The sequence below is a fragment of the Chiloscyllium plagiosum genome, unplaced genomic scaffold (assembly GCF_037043375.1).
Source record: "Chiloscyllium plagiosum isolate Xiang-an unplaced genomic scaffold, Cpla_swu_hap1 HiC_scaffold_48, whole genome shotgun sequence".
Classification (NCBI taxonomy): Eukaryota; Metazoa; Chordata; class Chondrichthyes; order Orectolobiformes; family Hemiscylliidae; genus Chiloscyllium; species Chiloscyllium plagiosum.
In genome coordinates this window covers 39127393-39149704 of record NW_028270186.1, presented here as the reverse complement: position 1 = coordinate 39149704, position 22312 = coordinate 39127393, and the positions used below count along the sequence as shown (strand labels likewise).

The following is a 22312-nucleotide window of genomic DNA, read 5'->3' as shown; positions in this document are numbered from 1 at the left end:
CTTCAAGTTACTCCAGATCCTGAGCTAACAGAATTCTCCACTCCAGAGAGACGCAACAGCACAGGCCAGGGATGGAGTTTGGGATTTTCCAGATATCTGTGTGGCTCATTTCCATTCTCCTTGTGTAATCCTCACTGCATCAGTCTAATTTCCCATTCTGTCTATTTCACTGTCTCCTGTAGGTACTCAGGACGTTGCTGATTCAATAGACTTCCCAACTGCTGTGTGTCTCATCCATCACCTCATTGAAGATGGTTGGTCAGTCAGAGTGACAAAGGGCAGGGGGTTCTCGAGCCTTCAATAAATCCTGCAGTGAGGTAAGATCACTCATAGTGCACTGAGCAGGGAGCAATGAGAGGGCTCCAAGCATTGGCCATCAAGATATGACATAGATACAGTGCTGGATGGGGAGCACAGTATAGACACACCCCATGCTCAATCACCATGTCTACTTTAACTTTTGTTGCACTGAAACAGCATCGGGAGATCATAGTTATCAATCCAGGCCTGTGCTGTCTTAGTGAGCATCAGTACAACAGAGGGGAGAGTAGGCCTCTGACGAGAGGTTGGGAATGCTGCCTGGGATCTTTCTGTTCTGTGTTCTCCGTCCAACACTGTACTAAGATTCATTACTCTGCAACACTGTATCTGTGGCATGGCTTGTGCACCAGTGTCTTCAGTCATTTTTAACTCCTATTACAGTAATTGTCCCTGTAACCTGCTCCATTCCCGATAGTCCCTCCACATAGTCGGAATGTACTGCATTCCAGACTACCATCCCTATTGCTGTGACTTGCTTCAGTGTCTACAACATGCCTTATTTCGGTACTGTAATCCTCTTTAACTGGATACAGAGTCATACAGAACGGAAACAGAACCTGCCCATGTGACCTAAACTGAACGAGTTTCATTTGCCTGCGTTTGGCCCTTATCTCTTCAAACCTTCTCCTCTCAATATACCTCCCCAAATGTCTTTTCCATGCTGTAATTGTTCTTGTTTCTCCCATGTGCCTGAGGCAGTCTGTTCTGTCTGTGCACCATCCTCTGTGGATAATGTTCCCCCTCAGCTCCCTCTTTAAATCCTTGCTCTCTCACCTCCTGTTGATACCCTCTAGTTTTGGACTCACCTACCCTTGGTTATTCACCATTCTTAGGGTCACCCCGTGGCCTCCTCTGCCCAAGGGAAATATTGAGGACAATGTTACAAATGTCTCCAACGTATGTAACAAAGTGCTGGCCAATGTCGGCAAATGTGCCAAATGCCGCTTTCCCCACCCTGTCCACCCGTGATGCCACTTCCGAGGAACAATATAACTTGCACCCCCTAGTCAAAACCCTTCAATTTATTTCTCAGTCATTTTGTTGTTTCAAACTGTTAATTGCTTTCATTGGAATTGCTTCTCCACATCATATGACTACTGGAAAAGTAGAATTTTTTTTTTATCTTAAATTTTACTCAAGATTTGTTAGAACATATATATGTATGCTGTCTAGATCTCTGATTCTCCTATTACAAACTTATTAGAAACCAGTAATTTTTTTGTTTTAAAGTAAAAAAAATTGGTAATCCCAGTTATTTGCTGAAATAAAAAGCCACAAGCTTTCACAGTTTAGAACGTAAGAGTCAACCAGGCAAAGTCAAAATAGTATCAGTCCTAAACTCCAGTTACGTATCGGAGTTAGGATGTTAGGTGGAGGTTGTACAGGACATTGGTGAGGCTTTTCCTGGAAAACTGTATTCAGTTCTGGTCACCCATTTATAGGAAGGGTTATTGAGCTGGAGAGGGTTCAGAAGTGATTTATCAGGAAGGTGTGAATTATAAAGAAAAGCTGGATAGGCTGGGACTTATTTCGCTGGAACAGAGGAGGTTGAGAAGTGACCTGATGGAAGTTTGTAAAATAATCAGAGGTATAGATAGAGTTGATGGTGGTTGTCTTTCCATAAAATGGGGAATTTTAAGACACAGGGGCGTATTTTTAAGGTGAGAAGAGGGAACGTTTGAAAAGACATGAACCAATGTTCACTTGTGGAATGAACTTCCTGAGAAAGTTGGAGATGAGGGCATAACTATGACGTTTAAAAGACATTTGGATAAATACATGAATAGGAAATGTTTGGAGGGACTTAGACCAGGATCAGGCAGTGGGACTAGTTTAGTTCAGGATTCTGTTCGGCATCGAATGGTTGGACCGAAGGGTCTGTTTCCGTACTGTATGACTCTATGACTCTATTTAGGATTACCTTGAATTAAACAGGAAGTAACAAGCAAATTATGGATGAATACGATTTGTAAAAAAAGCTTTGCAAATTGGCTGTTTATTACAGTGTGCCACACATCTTTCAACTGTCTTTCCCACAAGGAATTTGAACTCATCTATTTCTGGGAGGTAGTCTAATCCACAGTCAACTGCAACTTTACTCCATACAGCATGGTCTTCATCCAGCAAATGACAGATGTTTTTAGAACCTGCTCAACTTGATTTGCATGGTGGGGATCCATCACTGTTATCTTTAAGAATGAGAAGCAGCTGTGGTTACTTATTATTTTTGCTTATAGTCAATTTCTGGATTTCTGTCTGTCTCTCTCGCTCTCACTCTCGCTCTCTCTCGCTCGCTCTCACTCTCTCTCTGTTCGACAACCCTGCCCAGAGCCCTTCCATTAACTGTGTTAGTCCTCCATGGTTTGTCTTAACAAAATCCAACACCTGGATTAAACTCCATCTTTCATTCCTTGGTCCACTGACCCAGTTGGTCACGATCCCCTTTGATAACCGTACTTACTGCCCACGACACCATTCATTTGATCGTCAACAAACTTTCGCACAATCACTCCTATATTTTCCACCAAATTATTTATGTAGATGATGCACATCAGTGGGCCCAGCCCTGATCCTTTCTTCAATAATGGAATAAAACCATATTCTTGTCATAGAGCCATACAGCATGGAAACTGACCCTTCAGCTGATACCCACCATAATCTAAAACTAAACTCTTCACTGCTGCCTGTTGCTGGCCCATATCACTCCAACCCTTCCCTATTCACTTGTTTATCCAAATATCTTTCAAATGTTGTAATTGTACCCACATCAACCCCTTTCTCAGGAAGTTCATTCCACACTCAAACCAGCCTCTGTGTAGCAAATTGCCCCATATCTTTTTTTTGAACATTTCTCTCCTCTCACCTTAAAAATGTGGCCCCTCCTCTTGAGACTCCCCCATCCTGAGGAAAAGGCAACTACCATTAAATTGATCTATATACCTTATTTTTTCCCATAAACCTTTATAGCATCATGTCTCAACCTCCAGGCTCCAGTGAAAAAGACTCAGCCTATCCAGCCATTTTTCAGAACGCAAGCCTTCCATACCCAGCAATATCCTGGTAAATCTCTTCTGAATGCCCTGCAGCTTAATAATATCCTCCCTATAACTGGGCGACCAGAACTAGACAGAGTATTGCAGAACAGGCCTCACAAATGTCTGTGCAATCTCAACATGACGTCCCAAATCCTCCACTCAATGGACTGAGCAATAGTCAGGCATGCCAAGCACTGTCTTATCCATCCTGTGACGCAAACTTCAAGAATTATGTACCTGAACCCGGAGGTCCCTCTGCTCTAAAACACTAACTGAAGCCTTAACATTAATTGTATAAGCTCTACCCTTGTTTGTTTTACAAAATGCATTACCTCGTATTGAATTCCATCTCTATTTTTTCAGCCCATTCACTCTCTTCATCAAGATCCCTTTGTAATCTCAGAAAACATCTTTCACTGTCCATGATGCTACCCTCCAGCCTGCCAGCCCATCACACATAGCTGTCAGTTAGTACACATACCTTTGCTAGGAGCTCCACAATTTCTTCCCTAGCATCCCACAGTGTCCTGTGATACACTTAATCAGGTTCTGAGACTTGCCATAGCTTTGAGTTTTAAAACCTCCAGCACCACCTGTTTTATAACATGTGCTGTTTTCAAGTCATAGAGATATACAGCATAGAAACAGACCCTTCGGTCCCAACTCGTCCAGGCTTCCCAGAAGATCTAATTAAATCCATTCCCTTTTCCAGCATTTGGCCCATATACGTCTACACCCTTTTAGATTAGATTACTTACAGATTAGATTAGATTACTTACAGTGTGGAAACAGGCCCTTTGGCCCAACAAGTCCACACCGACTCGCCGAAGCGTAACCCACCAATATACCATTTCAAAAAAACTGAACTGAATTCCTCAGACAGTATCTTCCTCTGCCAAATCCGTGATGACTAAACCGTGTTGATCCTTACCTTTGCAACTGTTGATTCATCCTCACAATTGTTCCAATAATTTCCCTCCCCCTGCTGTCAGACTATCTGCTCTGTAATTACCTGGCCTATCCCTGCTGCCCTTCTTGAACAAAGGAACCACATGCGCTATCCTCCAGTCATTCAGCACTTCACCTGTGTTCAGAAAAGTATTATATTTATCCACCAGGGCCCCAACAATCTCTGGGTAATTAGCATGGGGTCAAAGAATGCTGGTCCAGGCAGTGACCCCCACATCCCATGAATGAATAAATAAAAATACATATGTCCCTCCCTACCTCTGCAAACCACTCCAGCTGCAGCAATTTGTACTGGCTTGGTAACACCGTTCAGGCCCTGACCACTCTCTGTAACTCTCTCACTACCTCCAGCACCTTCACCTCTCCCTGTTCGTATCGTGTCAATAAACCTTGACAACGATTCCCCTTTCCATTGCCGCCCTCCTGCTAGCAGACCCATTGCAATCCCTTTAAAACTTACTCTAAAACTCTCTCTCTCTCACTTCAGGATTTTAAGTACTTTGTGGTGATCTTCTCAGACTCATAATCTAATATGATCAATTTTGTCCTCAATGAGGGACCGGTGGGGATTTCTTGCTGAGTTTTTATCTGTTTCAGTGGAATGTCCTTTTGTTGAGTATTTTACACTGTTCCTTCAAATGTTTTCCACTGTTCATTTACAGACACATATTTCAGTCTGTTCAGCCTGTTTACCTTGGTCAGTTCTCCTCTCAAACTCATGTAATTGGCTATTTTTGTTTCTAGTTGTAGCTTGTCCTTTCTGTGTTTCACTTTAAAACTTTATATTTCTTTAAACTGCGCTTTATCACAATTTCCCAGAGGATCTCTCCAGGTGACATTACTCATTCACTAAGTTTTATCACACAACAGTCTCTCTGAGACAGTTACTTCCCTCGCCAGTTGCACAATGTGTTATTCTAAGAAACACTGAAAAAGACTCTCCGAACTCCTCTTCCAATATCACTGTTGTCAGTGTGATTGTCCCAGACTTTGCGAATATTGACGTTTCACTAAATGTTCACCATGCCTTTATTAAAAATTCCAATGAATTCCTATTTATTGCAGTGACGAGCCATGAAATGCTGTTCGGTGGTCTAAAACTGTTCTGCTGCTTGTGTCCTTGGCAAGTAGTAGCCAGAATTTACATTCAGATTGACTCTACTTCATGTTCTAATGCCAAATGCTTTCTCTGTAATGCCTTTCTTACCCATTATTGTTAGCGTCGTCCATTTTGCCTGAGTTTGCACAAGGTTGTGATCCATTGAATATTTATGTTCCACCTTTTGTTCGCCCTGTAACCACATCTCTCTGGTGTCTAAATCCCTTTTACCTCTGTGTCATAAATCCATCTACCTTGTTGCAGAGTCTTTGTCCATTAATAAAAAAACATAATTTACTCATTCGCACAATTTCCTGTCACAAATGGATTTGCTGATCTACAGTTTTAGTTAAACTTTGTCCCATCCTGTTCCTTTCTGTTGTCTTCGGTCACATTCCCACGCTGCTCTGATGCTTCACGTTTTCTCTTTGGATTTGGAAAGCTCCTTCCACCTGAAGCCTGTCCCTGCATCCTCTCTGTCAGTTTAAAGCCGTGTCCATAAATGTACCAACGTAATTGGCCAGGACATTGTTCCACTGGAACTGTGCTGGGACCAATCTGAATGGATTTTTTTTAAAAAACAGGTATGGGATGTGGGTGTCTCTGGCTGACCCGCCTTTATTGCCCATCCCTTGCTGCCTTGAGCTTTGCAGCTGGCTCGCCCATTTCACAGGGTAATTGAGAGACAAACACGTTGCTGTGGGTATGTCGTGCAGACCACATGAGAGTGAACTGTTGTCTTTCTTTAAAGGTCAAGTGTTTGGATTTTTATCAATACTTATTTATGGATTGTTAATTCCAATTTTTAAAACATATATTCATTTAAAATTCCACATGGTTAGAAGTTAGAAAGAAGAAGAGGGGTGGTCACTATGTTGGGACTGTACTGGAGACTGTTGTAGACCCAACAGATACCAGAGGAGCAGCTGTGTAGAGAGATTGCAGATAACTATAGGAATAATAGAGAAGTATTGGCTGGAGATTTTAATATTCCCTGTATTGACTGGGCCACCTCGAGTATAAAAAGACCTGGACGGAGGGCAATTTTTCAAATGTGTCCAAAAAAGGTTCCTAAATCAATATGCAGAGGGCCCTATTCTACTCAGGCAGGTGCAACACTGGACGTCCCCTCAGAAAACGAGGTCGGGCAAGTGACTGAAGTGTCATTCAGAGAGCACTTTGGGTCCAATGCCCACAACTGTCTTCGTTTTAACATAGTTATGGAAAAAGATCAGCAGGTCCGCAGATTGAAGAGGAAAACTGGAACAGGGCCAGGTTTGGGGCCATTAGGCAGGATCTGGCCAGCGTCAATGCCGTGAATTTAAAATTGCACAACAGCCAGTTGTAGTCCAACTCGCTTTGGAAGCGCTGGTAATCACTGTAACAGATGAAGGGCTTAAACTAAGTATGTTTGATACTATATTCCATGACACTGCCATCCTGTTGCTATAAATTCTGTACCTTAGGATTGTGCTCCACAACCACCTGATGAAGAAGCAGTACTCTGAAAGCCAGTGCTTTCAAATAAACCGGTTGGACTGGAACCGTGTGTCGGGTGATTTTTAACTTTGTCCACCCCCAGTCCGACACCGGCACCTCCACATTATGATTCCAATCGATCGGGTGAGTCTGTTTGAAGGAAAAGGAACAACTGGCAAATGGGAGGCTTTTCAAAGTGTGATATCAAGAGTCCAGGGCCAGTATGCTCCATTGGATAAAGGGAAAAGCTGGCAGGGTTAGGGATCCTTGGCCGATGAGGGATAATAAGGCTCTGGTCTTGAAATGAAGACTGCATGCATTGGGTTTAAGCTTTCCGTATCTACATAAACTCTTCCATTCTTAAAGACGCGATCAATCTGTGGAGACCCTACAATCCTCTCAGTCCCTGTAACACTCCCAATCTGCAGAAGTCATTCCAATGCCTGTGACTCTTCTGATCCAGACCAACTATCTATGCGCTATCTTTTCATTGCCAGCACCCACCCTGTCAATGTCTGCTCCTCCACTATATCCATCCATCTGCTCATTTCCATAATCTACCCCAGTTCTTACATGTATAAACATCACCCTCCCCGACAACCCTTCCCACTTTGACCAAACTGGAGGAGGTTACAAATGCTCCCTAATCTGTGAAACTGTCTCCAACCAAAATTGCTCTCTTTATCGCTTGGAAAATCTGTATGATTCCACTCCCTCCATATCTAAATAACCTGCAGAACCTAAGCCTTCCTGTATCTATAAGCATCTTCAGTCACGACTACCCTCCATATGTCTGTTTGTTTTTCCAATCTGTACAACCCACTTTATCTCTGTATTCAGCTCCATTCACCTGAAAGATTCATGTCTGTGTAAAACACCCCATCCTACCAACATCCTTATCCCTGTGAACTGATCCATCCCTCCCAACCTCCCCAGCTCCATGAAACCGCTGTAGGCCCTACAGCTCTCCACATTTCTGTAACCTGCTGTGGCTCTGTGCTCCTCCCTCCCTGTGAAAGCACCTCCAGTCCCCACAACCCTCTGTCTCTGTTACCTCATACAACCTCAGCAACGCCTCCTCTTTGTGTCTCTTCATTCAGACCCCATCCTCTACAGCTTCACGAAACCGCTTCCTGCCATCATAACCCTCGCTATTTAGAACATAGAATAGGACAGCCCAGTACAAGCCCTTCAGCCCTCGATATTGTGCTGACCCTTTATCCTACTCTTAAGACTAAACAAACCTCCATTCCCTACATTTTGCTATAATCGCTGTGCAATGCAAGAGTTGCTGAGATGTCCGTAATGTGTCTGAATCTCCTACCACGGCTGGCAGTCCATTCCACGCACCCACCACACTCTGTGTAAATAAGTTACCTCTGATATCTTAGCTAAATCTTCCGCCAATTACCATAAAAAATATATCCCCTTGTGATAGCCATTTTGCCATGGGAAGTTATCTCTGGTTATCCACGCAATTGATGCCTCTCTTGCCTGAAGATTCCTGAAGAAGGGCTCATGCCCGAAACGTCGATTCTCCTGCTCCCTGGATGCTGCCTGACCTGCTGCACTTTTCCAGCAACACATTTTCAGCCCCTCTTTACCTTGTACACCTCTATCATGTGACCATTATTCTTTATTCACTCCGATCAGAAAAGCCCGAGCTTCCACAACTTACCTTCAATGGGCATGACCTCCAGTCCAGGCAGCATCTTGCTAAGTATCCTCTGTCCTATCTTTAAAGCTTCCCCATCCTTCCTATAATGAGGTGAACAGAACTGTTCACAGTATTCCAAGTGTGGTGTAACTGGGGCTCTATAGAGCTGCAGCAAAACCCTGGAACTCTTAAACCCAATCCCTCGCTAATGAAAGCCAACACACCGTATGCCTTCTTAACACCCTCTCAACTTGGGGAGTAACTTCAGGGACACAGGAACCCTCTGTTCGTGCACACTGCTAAGTATCCTGCCTTTAACCATGTAAAGTTCTTTTTCTGCAGAATCCTCCAATGTGAAACCATCCCTATCTTTGTAACTTCCTCCAGTCCCTACAACACTCATAAACTGTGAAACCTCCTCAAGTCCCAATATTCCTAATGCCTGCAAAATCCTCCAGTCCCGATAGTCCTCCCTAACTCTGTAAATGCCACCGGCCTCCAGTACTCTTCTGGGGAACATTGCAGAAGAAGGAAGAGTTGTAGTGTCCGGGCCATGTGACAGAGGTAGGAAGGGCTGCAGAACCTGGACGATGGTACAAACATGGGAAGGGACGTGGGTCCTGTAGGAGTGTAGAGGGAGCGGGATACATAGAGCCTGCAAGATGGAACCAAGAATGGATTACGGAAACTGAAGGATGTTATGATTTGAATCACAGATCATTTTTGATTGGACCATTCAGCCCCTCTTAGAGTAAAAGAGATGTACAGCAAGGAAACAGACCCTTTGGTCCAATCCGTCCATGCCGAACAGATATACCAATCCAATCTAGTCCCACCTACCAGCATCTCTGGTCAACATTCTTGCAAACCCTTCCTATTCATATACCCATCCAGATGTCTTTGTATCAGCCTCCACCATTTCCTCTGGCAGCTCATTCCATACACGTAGCACCCTCTGCGGGGGGAAAAAAAGCTCGTTAAGTCTCTTTTATATCTTTCCCCTCTAACCATAAACCTTAGCCCTCCAGTTCTGGACTGCCACACCCAAGGGTAAAGACTTTGTCTCTTTACCCTCTCCATGCCCCTCATGATTTTATAAACCTCTATTAGGTCACCCCTCAGCCTTCGAGGCTCCGGGAAAAACAGCCCCAGCGTATTCAACCTCTCAAACCCTCCAATCCTGGCAAAATCCTTGCAAATATTTTCTGAACGCTTTCAAGTTTCACAACATCTTTCCGATAGGAAGGAGACCAGAATTGGGCACAATATTCCAAAAGTGACCTAACCAATGTTCTGTACAGCCACAACATGACCTCCCAACTCCTGTACTCAATACTCAGACCAATAAAAGAAAGCATACCAAACGCCTTCTTCACTATCCTACCTACCCGCGACTCTGCTTTCAAGGAGCTATGAACCTGCATTCCATTTTCCCTATGTTCAGCAACACTTCGTCAGACCTTACCATTAAGTGTATAAGTCCAGCAAAGATTTGCTTTTGCGAAATGCAGCACCTTGCATTTATCTGAATTAATCTCCATCTGCCACTTCTCAGCCCATTGGTCCATCTGATCAAGATCCCATTGCAATCTGAAGTAACCTGTTTCACTGACCATTACACCTCCAATTTTGTTGTCAACTGAACACTTACAAACAATACCTCTTATGCTCACATCCAAATTATTTATGTAAATAATGCAAAGTATTGGACACAGCACCGATCCTTCTGTCACTCCACTGGTCACAGGCCTCCAGTTTGAAAACCAACCCTCCCCCACCACACTCTGTCTTCTACCTTTGAGCCAGTTCTGTACCAATTGGCTAGTTCTCCCTGTATTCCGTGAGATCTAACCTTGCTAACGAATCTCCCATGAGGAATCTTGTTGAACACCTTACTGAAGTCCATATAGATCACATCCACCGCTCTGCCCTCATCAATCCTCTATGTTCCTTCTTCAAAAATCTCAATCAAGTTTGTGAGACATGATTTCCAACTCACAAAGCAATGTTGACTATCCCTAATCAGTCCTTGCCTTTCCAAATACACGTACATCCTGTCCCTTACGATTCCCTCCAACAACTTGCCCACTGATGTCAGGCTCAACAGTCTATAGTTTCCTGGATTTTCTTTACTGCCTTCCTTAAATAATAGCAACACGATAGCCAACCTCCAGTCTTCTGGTTCTGATGTCCTGTTTCTATAGATCTTTGCCGGAATGGGTGAGCACAGCTTCAAATTCCCAGGCTGGGAGATGTGAATTCCAATGTGAATCTATTTTTCCGTTCTATCTGTGTGCCTGATGCTGACCTGGTGGTGCTCTGGTAGAAAGCACTCTCCGTGGATCTGGTAACCTCCAGGTCTGTGTTACTGACCAGAGCTCACCTCATCAAAGCCTTAATTTGGAATGTTCTTTATTTTAACATTTAAAAATGGCAGTTTTGTGAGATGCAGGTATTGAGGAGTTGTCATTTTTGAAAGAATGAAACTTTTGTCATTGACCCTGACCCATGCAATGGGGATTTGTGGATTCTGTTGTTCTCTACAGACTATCACTCAGAGGGTTGTATCACCAGGGAATCTGAGTGCAGATGGTCTTTGCCTGGAAGAGTGTGAATTTACCAGTTTATGTCGGCTAGGACACAGGGTTTCTGGAAATGTATAACTGTGTAAATACTTCACCGACTGGTTCAGGGATGAGTGCATTGGGCTCTGAGCACCAGCAGCTGGGAAACCTCATGCTGCTTGTATGTGGGGCATGGCACCAGACTGGGTGAGAGCCGCTCCCTGAGTAAATGACAGGTACGGAGCTTGGGATCCTCCTGCTGTGTTTGACCTTGTGCCATTTCGTTATCTCCCTCTCATGACGGTGTTCTCCAGTCCTGACAGTGTCCACTCCCTGTAAACCCTTCTTGCTGTTGAACATCTTCCTTCTCTCTCACTCCCTCCAGCCCTTCCAACCTGGCCTTCGTCTCATATCTCCTGCAGTCCCAAACAACCTTGCTCTTTGTTATCGCTTTGCTTTCCTTTGAGCTGTGTGGGAACAAACCTGAAGTAGGTTTGGGCCATTGGAAGAAAAAGACAACTCCCTCTTCTCCATCCTTGTCAGACTCTCGTTGTCTGCCTCTCTCCCATAAGGAGAAGGAAGCATCCTTTCAGCATCCACCCTGTCCATTCCCCTGAGGGTCTGTACATTTTAATGAGGAAGACTGTCTTCCTGATGATCCTCAGCGGCACAGCACCGAAGTGACATGTTTATGTTCTATAATTTTTGCAACCACTTCATTTTGCTCGACCCCTCCATCATTCTGAAGCCTCTCCCAGTCTGGACAGTGCTCCAAACCACTAATTACTGAGAATGCTCCAACCCCCGATCTCTGGAAACTTCCCACATTCCTACAATCCTCCTTGTCTGTGAGAACCCCTCCAGCTTCTACAGTCCTTCTAAATTATTGCATCTCCTACAGCCCTCACCATCTCCGTATGCTCCAGTCACTACATTTCTGCATGCATCTGTAAACCCCTCCAGTCCTTCCAAATCTACCTATCTTTCCAAAGTCCAACAATTCCAAAAACCATCCCTCTCCATGGAACTTCCACCAGAGGCAACTGGCCACCATATCTCTGTAATCCCCTGTGCGTCTCTCTTTCTCTGTTCCCAGCTTCGGTCCCTATAACTCTACTTCCATGTGCAACATCATCAAGTCCCTGCAATCCTCCCGAACTGTGGAACCTCCAAAAGACCTTACAATTCCATCTCGATCTCTAACTGCCTGCAGTGATTTGAAACTTCGGCAATTAAGGTCAGAGAATCATAGAGATGGTACAGCATGGAAACAAACCCTTTGGTCCAACTTGTCCATGACAATCCAGTCGCACCAAACAGCACCCAGTCCATTTCCCTGTAAACCCTTCCTATTCATGTACCCATCCATATGCCTTTTAAGTGTTGCAGTTGTACTAGCCTCCACCACTTTCTCTGGCAGCTCATTCCAAACACGTACCATCCTGTGTGAAAACGTTGCCCCTTAGGTCTCTTTAATATCTTTCCCCTCTCAACCTAAACCTATGCCTTCTAGTTCTGGACACCCGACTCCAGGGAAAGTACTTTGCCTATTTATCCTATCCATGCCCCTCATGATTTTATAAACCTCTCTAAGGTCGCCCCTCATAATTTTATAAGCCTCGAGAAGGTCACCCATCAACATCTGACGCTCCAGGGAAAACAGCCCCAGCCCGTTCAGCCTCTCCTTATAGCTCAAATCTTCCAACCCTGGCAAAATCCTTGTAAATCATTTTGGAACCCTTTCAAGTTTCATAACATCCTTCTGATAGGAAAGAGACCGGAATTCACACGGTATTCCAAAAGTGGCTTAACCATGTCCTGTCCAGCCGCAACATGACCTCCCAACTCCTGTTCTCAATATACTGACCAATAAAGGAATGCATACCAAGTGCCTGCAACATCGTCGCACTCCCAAACATCTCTCCAACTCTGTGACCTCTATCCATCCCTCAAAGGCCCTCTCTCGGTGATACGCGCCATGCATTTGCAACAAGGCAGATGGAATGACAGCATTAACTGAAGAGAACAGATGTGATCGACATGTTGTTATGGAGATGTGGCTGCAGAATGACCATGGCTGGGATCTGATTATTGAGGGGTTGTAGGGAGTTAGGCAGGATAAGTAAAAAAAACAAACAAGGTCCCGTTTTGTTGTGAAGAAAGGATGCAGCCAGTGCATTAGTGAGACAGCCAATTTAATCTGGGAATCAAAATTTAGAGTAATGTTGAATGGACAACTTTCAAATAGCAAGGGAAATCTGGAAGATCAAATCACAATCCATGGAATCCATGGTCGTTGGTAAGTTGGATACAATATTTTCTTGGTGATAGTAGGAAGAGGCATGTGCAGTGGTGAGTTTCTGATTGGACGTCTGTGGCCAATGATGTTTCACAAGGATCAGTGCTGCGATATCTGTTTGTAATTTATATCTGTGATTCAGATGAAAAGGTCAGCAGTTGGAGTGGTAATTTTGCAGACGACATTTGGAAAGGCATGTAATGATTAGGGATAGTTGTGGATAGTGAGGAAGAGTGTTAAAGGTCGCAGCAGTGTGTCGATCAGCTGGAACGCTGGGCAGAGAAAGGGCAAATCGAATTTCATCGGGACAAGTGTGAGGTGATGCACTTATGAAGTCAAATGGAAGAGAGAATTACACCAATTGACTAATTGGAAACATTGATAAAACAGGCGACATTGGATGCAAATCCGTAGCTTCCTGAAAATAACAACACAGCAGGATGTGGTGGTAAAGGAGGAATATGGCATGCTTCCTTTCATTGGTCACAGTACTGAGTACAGACGTTTGCATGTCATGTTGTGACTGAATAAAACTTCATTCGGCCATGTTTGGTATGTTGTGTGTTGGTCTCATCGACACACTACAGGAATGATGTGGATGCTTTGGGGACCGTGCAATAGAGGGTTACCAGAATGTTGTCTGGATGAGAATGTGTTTACTGTAAGGAGTATAGACACAGTTGGATTGTTTTGCGCGGGTATCGGCGGCTGAGGGGTGATCTGATACAGATATGTAGCATTAGGAGAGGCATGGATCGTGTGGATAGTTGGAATCCTTCTTCCAATGTTGAAATCTCAAATACTAGGGTGCGTTGGTTTAAGGTGAGTGTGAGAAGTTTTATGTGAGATGAAGGAGGCCAGTTTTCTTGCCAGAGAGAGTGGAAGCTGCTCAGGAGGTGAGAGAAGTGGCAACGAGTGCGAAGTTTTGAAGTGGCATTTCGATAGTCACATGAACAGGCAGAGAATAGAGGGATATCGCCCATGTGCAGGCAGATATGATTAGTTTAGATTAGCATCATGGTCAGCACAGCCATGGTGGGCCGAAGGGCCTATTACTCTGCTGTACTGTTCGATTTTCTAACTTAACGGCATCTACCCTGTCAAAGCCCCTCCGAATCCTGGATGTTTCATTCAATTTCTCTCCCATTCTTCAAAACCCCAATGGTTTAAAGTCAATCTACTCCACCTCTTCTCATTGGAAAATCTCGCCATCTCCAGGTCAGCCAAGTGAACCTTCTCTGGCCTGCCTCTGATACAGGAATATCTTTACTTAGGGCATGCATACTGTTCATTATAATCTAGGTGTGGTCTGACTTGCACCTTGCATCGTCTTCGCAAGACTTCCCTAATTTTAGACTGCATTCCCCTGTAAGAAATGCCAACATTTGATTTGCCTTCTCTACTACCTGCTAACACTGTAAACTACCTTTTACAGAATGATCCACAAAGATTCCCAAAATCCTTTGTGCAGTCAGTCTGAAACCAAACGGTGTTAGCCTGACAGTAAGTCGGGAACGTGCTGGAATGTGTTATAAAGGATATGACAATAAATGATAACTGGACGCTTAGAAACAACGGGAGACGCATGATTTTATAAAAGGGGAATATTTTTTTAAATTTGTTGCATTCTATATTTTAGTGTGACTATAAATGGCAGAATAGTTAAATCTGGGGGAGGCTAGTAGCGCTCGGGGGATATGTTAAATTTCAGAAGCATTTTGACAAGTTTCAACAAGGGCTAAAAAATAGCTCGGGAGATAATAGGGCCCCTGAAATGTCAATGAGGCTGTCTATATGGAATCACTGCTGATGGGTGAGATACTGAACAAGTGTTTTGCATTAGGATTTACTTTGGAGAAAGAGATGGAAGCTCAGGACCTTGGGAAAATACATAGTGATGTCTTGAACAGAGTTCACATTGGAGAACAGGAGGTGCTGGATGTCTAAAAATGCAAACCGTTAGATAAAACCTTGGGACATGATCAGCTGTATCCCAGCGCCTTGTGAGAAGCTACCAGGTCCCTCGCAGAGATGTTTGTGTCATCGACAGCCACTACAGACCAGTGAGACTGATGGTAGAGGTGGGTAAGTTGTTGGAGGTGATTCTGAGAGAAAGGATCATCATGCATTTGGAAAGGCAAGGACAGACTAACGATAGTCAGCATGGCTTTGTGTTTGGGAAATCATGCCTCAAACCTGTGTGTAGAGGTGGATAAGTGACAGATCAAAGCAGAGCAGTACATGATGTCCACATTAACTTTAGCAAGGCCTTTGACAATGGTCTGCATGGCAGACTGGTTAATAAGTTTAGATCATACATAACCAGGGAGCACTCACCAACTGGATACAAAATTGGATTGACGGTAGGAGACAGAACGTATTCATAGAGGGTTGCTGTTCAAACTGCAGGCCTGTGACCAGCGGTGTGCTGGGTCACTGTTGTGCATCATTTATATAAACAATTTGGATGAGAAGACAGGAGTCATGGTTAGTAAGTGTGTGAGTGACACTGAAATTAGTGGTAAAGTGGACAGTGAAGAGGGTTATCGAAGACTACAATGGGATCAACAGTACTGCTGGGTCAGAGAGGTTAGGAATAACAGGTGGAGAAATGCACAGTGTTGTATTCTGTTAAAGCAGACCAGGGCTGGACTTGTACAGTTAATGTTCGGACCCTGGGTAGTGTTGTCAATCAGTGACCCAGGGATACAGATACACAGTTCTTTTAAAGTAGCGTCACAGGTAGACAGGCTGATGAAGCCGGAATTTGGGATAGTTAGCTTCATTGGTCAGAGTATTGAGACTAGGAGTTGGGATGTCAGGTTGTATCTGTACCGGACATTCATGAGGTCACCATATAAACATTGTTGATTATCTGGAAAAACTCATCTTGTTCACATATGTCCTTTAGTTAAGGACATCTGAAATTCTTACCTGGCCTGGCCTACATGTGACTCCAGACCCACATCAATATGGCTGTCTCTGGGCAATTAGCAGGAGGGCAATGTGTGCTGGTCCAACCGATGACATCCTCAGGCCGTGAATGAATCAATGAAAAATACATATGTCCATCCCTACCTCTGCAAACAGCTCTAGCTGCAGCAATTCGTACTGGCTTTGTAACATTGTTTAGGCCTTTGCCCCTTCTGTAACACTCTCACCACTTCCAGCACCTTCACCTCTCCCTGTTCCTATCTTCTGATTAAACACTGGCAACGTTTCCTCTTCCTACTGCACTCCTGCTCGGAGACTCCCTAGTGATCTCTTTAACAAATGCGTCCACATTTCTAAACTTTGGCTCCTTCAGAATTGATAGGTTTTTTTCATCTCTTAATCAAATCTGGTAACTCCTGGGAAATACTAGGTCAAGGCCGTCCGAAGTGGGGAAGGAGCATTGGGACGGTGTCGGGCACCTCGAGACTTGCTGTGGGGAAAAAGGGGAGTCCAGGAGAAAACAGCACAACGAGCGTGCTGCCACACCAACGCCCCACCCACCCCCTTCCCACGGCAACCTGTTAGCCCTAGTGTAAGAGAACATATGGAAGGCCACATCGGTCTGTACAGCCACCTACAGGTTCCACTGAGAGTGAATGAGAGTCAGCCTCGTCTGTGACCCATCACCAATGAGATGATGAGATAGGAAGGCTGAATTCCCTCTCAATTATCCCAGCGCCTTTGTTACAAATTCCAATAACTCCCCGTTAATGCAGTGTCTAATAATGTAATGCTATAAAAGGGCTTTAACACTGTCCTTCCACTTTTGTGTTCTGACTGTTATTACCCAGAATTTGGTTTCCTATTGCATGATAATCTGAGGACACATATTTTGCTGGTAATCCCATTGTAATCTCGAACTGTGGGAGTTCCCCATTCTGCTTCCCATTCTGTCTGTCTTTCCACAATGTTGTCTGACCTCGAATATCAATGACTCACCTTTTTTGTTCACTCTGTGAAAATGTCACCGATTGTGATTAGACAGAAATCACAGTCACACGTCCATGTAACTTATTGCAAATACTTCATGCATTCAAATTAAGAAACAGCAATTTACTTTTTTTAATCACAATTTCCGTCACAAACCTATTTGCTGATGTACAATTTCAGTTAAATGCAGTCCCTTCCTGTTTCTTTCTGTTTGTCTTTAACCACATCCCATGGTGTTCCAGTATTTCAACCTTTCTCTTTGGACTTGGGAATTTCCTTTTACCTATACCGTGTCCCTCCTCATCTTTGTCAGTTTAAAGCAATCTGCATAATCCTGGTCATATGATTGACAAGGACATTGGCCCTAGCACCGTACCACCCATTCCAATATAATGGCTAACTCCTCCTTGAGTACTGGTAGCTGTTCCCACCGCAACAGAACCACGTCTTCTGACAGCATTATATAATCCTGACAACTTCCTGTACTCTGGTGATATTACTCAGTCTCTCTCCATGTGGTATCCCTCGCTGTGTGGGTCTATTTGCTGCCTCTGTCAGTGTTTCTCCCTCTTACAGCTTGTCTGATATCCTGAGTCAACAGAATTGTCCACTTCAGAGAGACGCAGCAGCGCAGGCCAGGAACGGAGACTGGGAGTTTTGTGATCTCTGGTGGACTCTGTGCCACTCTGCACAATTTATCCTCACTGCATCAGTCTAATTTCCCATTCTGTCTATTTCTCAGCCTCATGCAGGTAATCAGGATATTCCGAATTCATCACCTCATTGAAGACGCTTGGTCAGCCAGAGAGAAATGGTGAGGGAGGTCTGGAGCCTTAAGTAAATCCTGCAGCCGGTAAGATTACTCACAGTAAACAGCACAGGGAGGAGTTAGTGGCCTTCTATATTCAGACTCGGAAGACAGGGCATAGATACAGAGCTGGACAAGGAACAGCGACATTCTAGGCTTCATTCCCACCATCTTGTGAGGGTCCTGCTCTCACCCCTGCTGTATTAGTCGTCCTTGAGACAGCACAGGGGATCGCAGGCATCAATCCTGGCCCATGCTGTATTAGTTATCTCTGTAATATCCTTCAAACACGATAATCCTTCCTCTGTTTGGAATCTCCTCTAGTCCACACCATTCTCTCTGTCACTGTCAGGTTGTCTAACCCCTAACGCCCTAATCCCTAACCTTCTCCAGTAGATGCTAATTTCCTTCATCCCTGCAAACCCCGACAGTCCTGTCTATCACTGTAAGCTCCTCCTACCAATACCACCCTCCATATCAATGTATTTGTCTTTTACCTCTCCATCGGTCCGTACCTAAGTAATCTTCTCCAGCTCCTACAACCCTTCCTTAGCTGTGAAAGATTTGTAATCTCCTTATCTTTCTCCAATTCTTCGATCTGAATTGTTTTGAATTTCACCCTCGTTCCCGACCCCACACCCATCTGGACCATAGGAACCTATTTCAGTTTGTGCAACCCTCCCCATCTGTGTAACTGTCTCCAACCCAGTAGCCTGGCATTCTCCATTTCCCTCCGATCTATGAAGTCTCCAGAAAGTAGAAAACGCCTTATATCTGTAAACGTCTTCTGTCACTACAACCTTCCATATCTCTGTTAGTATATACAATACTATCCTACTGAAACACACTCCTGTCTGTGCCGCTCAGTCTGCCCCTCTCCCTACATCCATCCCTATCCCTATTTCCAGAGTCTAATCCAGCTCCCTCTATCTCTGTAAATTCCTCTTATCCTCAATCCCCTTTGATCCACTGACATTTTTGACCAGATGTAAATCTGTTTAACTCAAACATCCTCGAGCCTCTGTAAGCCACCCTATCTCTGTAACCTCTACCCGTCCGTTCAACTCCCCACTACGGAGGATTGACTCCCTGCATTTGCCATAAGGCAGATGGAATAACAGTAAACAGATATGATGGAACTGTCATTCCGGAGATGTTGCTGCAGAATGACCATCGCTGGGAAGGGAATATTGAAGGTTGTTGGGATATAGTCATAGAGCCAATGAGATGTACAACATGGAAACACATCCTTCAGTCCAACCCATCCATGCCGACCAGATATCCCAACCCAATCTAGTCCCAAGAGACAAACTAGGCAAAAGAACTCAACAAGTTGCGAAGAAAGGACGAGGTTAATGCATAAATGAGATAGCCACATGGAACTGAAGATCAAAATATGTATTCTATTTGGATGGAGCTGAGAATAAACAAGGGGCAGCAACCAGAAGCAGGAATTCCTTGAGAGGCACCAGTCAATGATGGTAATGTCAATATAGTTACAGTCAGATATAACTACATTGAATGTACTTGTAGCAAGGGCAATACAGTAATTGTGTGTGACAGTGGTCTCCATGCCGACTGGATTATTATTGAGTATCAGGGCTGGAATGGATGGAATCCTGGATTGGATACGAGATGGTTTGCTGTAACATCACATCAAGGAGCCATCAACAAAATTGTCTACTGTAGCTCAAATGCTGTGTAACAATAAGTATCTAAAAATCCCATTATAAAGGAGCTTTGTGAGCAGAGACCCATAATGTTATGCTGGACATATTGAGTTTGAGTTCGGACCATGAGATGCAAGAGCGGAATTAGGCCATTTGGCCCATTGAGGATACTCTTGCTCTTCAATCAGATCATGGCTGACCTGATGATCTTTAACTCTACTTTCCTCCCTTCTTCACAAAACTCTTGTTTCCCTGATTCATTAAAACCTCACCATCTCTGCTGTAACTATTCTTAATGACCCAGCCTCAGCAGCCCCCGCAGTCAGGAATTCCCACAGAGTCAGTACCCTCTGAATGAAGACAATCCTCCTCCTCTCCATCTTTAATGGGTGAGCCTTTGCTGGGGTATTATGCCCTCTGGTTACAGATTCTCACACAACTGAAATGCAAGGAAGTGACAAATATGATTATTGCAGGTGACATGAAAATTGGTGGAGTTGGGGTGAATGAGCAAGGAGATCCAAGGTTGCAGGAGGTTACTGATCAGTTGGAAAGATATGGAGAGATATGGCAAAATGAGTTTAATCTGGACAAATGTGAGGTCATGTCAAAGTCAAGAAGAAAGTTAAGATACATAGGGACATTGATGAACAGAAGGATCTTGGTGCAAGTCAGTAACTCCCTGAAAATGGCAACAGAAGTGTTTCAGATGGGAAGGAAAGCAAATGGAACACTGGTCTGCATCGGTCACAGTATTGGGTACAGCGGTTTGCATCTGACATTTGTTTGCCCACATTGGGAGTACTGTGTGCAGTTCTCATTTCCACACAAGAGGAAGGATGTGGAGACTTTGGAGAGGGTGCAAAAGGGGTTTATCAGCATGTTGCCTGCGTTAGGTTTTTTAAGTGTTGTTTGGTGTAAGAGGAAATTTAAACAAAGTTGATTTGTTTTGCGAGATTATCAGAGGGTGACAGGCGACCAGGTACAGGAACAAACATTGGGAGAGGAACAGATAATATGGATGGTCAGAATCTCTTTTCCAATGTGTCAGTTTTGAATACTAGAGCGCATAGGTTTAAGGTGAGAAAGAGAAAGTTTAAACGCGATGTGTGAGGCAAGTTTATTTTTTACATAGAGAGTGGAAGTTATCGAGGGTGTTTGTGGAAGCAAAAATGTGAGTGAAGTTTTGAAGTGGCATTTCGACAGAAACATGAACAGGCAGAGAATAGGGGGATACGGACCATGTGCAGATGGGATAATTTAGAATCGCATCACGGACAGCACAGACATGGTGGGCCGAAGGGCCTGTTGCTGTGCTCTACTGTTCTATTTTCTAACTTCCCAGCATCTGCCCGATCAGAGCCCCTCAGAATCTTGGATGTTTCATTCCATTTCTTTCTCTTTATCTAAACGTCAATGGGTTCAACCTCAACCTACTCCACCTCTTCTCATTAGAAAATCCCTCCATTCCCGGGATCAGCCGAATGACCCTTCTCTGGACTGCCTCCAATGCGACAATATCTTTCCTTCGGGCACTCACACTGTTCATAATATTGTAGTGTGGTCTGACTGGTACCTTGCGTCATTTTAGCAAAATCTCCCAAGTTTTTAACTCCATTCCCTCTGTAATAAAAGGCAGCATTTGATTTGCCTTCTCTATTGCCTGCTGACCCTGTAAGCTACCTTTTTTAGATTGATAAACAAGAACTCCCACAACCTGCTTCCAGTCTGAAACCCAACAGTGTTAGCCTGACTGTAAGTCAAGAGCGTGCTGAAATGAGTGAGAAAGGAATGTCAATAAAAAAATAACTGAACCCTTAGAAACACATTTTATAAAGGAGAATGTGTTTTGAGCCTGTTGGATTTAATTTGTTGGTGTGAGTATAAATGGCAGCATTGTAAGTATGTAGGAGGGATGTAGTGGTATGGGGGATATGGTGTATTTGATTTTTCAAAAGCCTTTACGCAAGTTTCAATAAGGGCTAATGAGTAACTTGGTAGAGAATAGGGCCTCTTAAATATCGATAAGGTCACCTATGTGCGGAACCTGAGGAGAAGGGTGACATATTGGACAAAACAATCTTGTCAGTATTTACTGTGGAGAAAAATATGGAAGCTCAGGAACTTAGGGATAAACATAGAGATGTCTTGGAAAGAATCCTCAACAGAGAAGAGAAAGTGCTGGAATCTTAAAACAAATAAAGTAGATCAATCCTCAGAAGCTCATTAGGTCTATGCTGGAACATTGTGGGAAGCTAGGGAAGAGATTGCAGTGTCCCGAACAGAGATATTTATATTATCAACAGACACAGTGAGGTGTCGGAAGACTGGAGGGAGGATAATGCTGGTCCGTCACTTAAGGGCTGCAGTGAAAAGCCAGGAAACTACAGCCCAGTGAGCCCAGTGATGGGGAAGTTGTTGGAGGAGATTCTGAGAGAAAGGAGCTACGTATATTTGGAAAGACAAGGGCTGATTAGAGATAGTCAG

At 44.0% G+C, this 22312-nt stretch overlaps 1 long non-coding RNA gene across 2 annotated transcripts in view; it reads left to right on the top strand.

Moving 5' to 3' along the window:
• The first annotated feature begins 213 nt into the window (after positions 1-213).
• LOC148135876 (uncharacterized) overlaps positions 214-22312 on the top strand; it is a 52707-nt gene continuing 30608 nt past the window's right edge. For both annotated transcript variants that reach the window (XR_015754914.1, XR_015754915.1), the window contains exons 1-2: positions 214-317; positions 18090-18200. This is a non-coding gene — a long non-coding RNA (uncharacterized LOC148135876). The remainder of the gene's footprint in view (positions 318-18089; positions 18201-22312) is intronic.